The sequence below is a fragment of the Cervus elaphus genome, chromosome 12 (assembly GCF_910594005.1).
Source record: "Cervus elaphus chromosome 12, mCerEla1.1, whole genome shotgun sequence".
Classification (NCBI taxonomy): Eukaryota; Metazoa; Chordata; class Mammalia; order Artiodactyla; family Cervidae; genus Cervus; species Cervus elaphus.
Genome location: NC_057826.1, coordinates 80,750,619 through 80,751,417, shown reverse-complemented (window position 1 = coordinate 80,751,417; position 799 = coordinate 80,750,619). Strand labels below are relative to the sequence as shown.

The window sequence follows — 799 nt, the reverse complement described above, 5'->3', positions numbered from 1 at the left end:
CAGGAGTTACAGCCTCTGTGGCAGCTTTGAGAGGGAAATGCCATGGAAATAGATCCATTTTATCTTTTCAAAACAACAGGTTGGGGAGATGATGCTTAGAACAGGATGCTTCTGGGTCACAGCCTGAGAAGCTGATTGCACGAGGCAGGTGTTCCGTGCAGATGGCCCCACAAGTGTGGTGATGCTGGGCATTGTCTGTCAGTCTCCTCCCTCCAGGTCATCCATGTCTCCTGATCTTGGCCACACCTTCCTTTTTGCTGGGCACTGTCCATCTCTGTGGGTTCTCAGCAGTCAAAAGAGAAACCATTTTCTCCAGCAAGTTCTTTGGAGGTGAAAGTTTGGTGCACTGCTGACAATTCTAGACAACCCCATAACTCCACAATACTACAAAACCCCCTACAAAACTAGAACCTGACAAAATGGTCCAGGAATTCCTACTTTGACAAACACTTCCCTGGTGGCTCAGATGGTAAAGTGTCTGCCTGCAATGCAGAAGACCCAGGTTTGATCCCTGGGTTGGGAAGATACCCTGGAGAAGGAAATGGCAACCCAGTCCAATACTCTTGCCTGGAAAACTCCTTGGACGGAGGAGCCTGGTAGGCTGCAGTCCATGGAGGCTGCAAAAAGTTGGACACAACTGAGTGACTTTGCTTTCACTTTCCAGAGTTCAGGTGGCCAGAGGACTCATGTGTGTGTATTAGTTGCTCAGTTATATCCAACTCTTTGTGATCCCACGGACTATACTCTGCCAGGCTCCTCTGTCCATGGAATTCTCTAGGCAAGAATACTGGAGTGGGTT

At 48.8% G+C, this 799-nt stretch overlaps 1 non-coding gene across 1 annotated transcript; it reads left to right on the top strand.

The window, feature by feature from the left end:
* The first annotated feature begins 451 nt into the window (after window positions 1–451).
* TRNAC-GCA lies at window positions 452–523 on the top strand. Its single transcript has one exon. It is a non-coding gene; the product is annotated as a tRNA-Cys (tRNA).
* The last annotated feature ends 276 nt before the right edge of the window (window positions 524–799 follow it).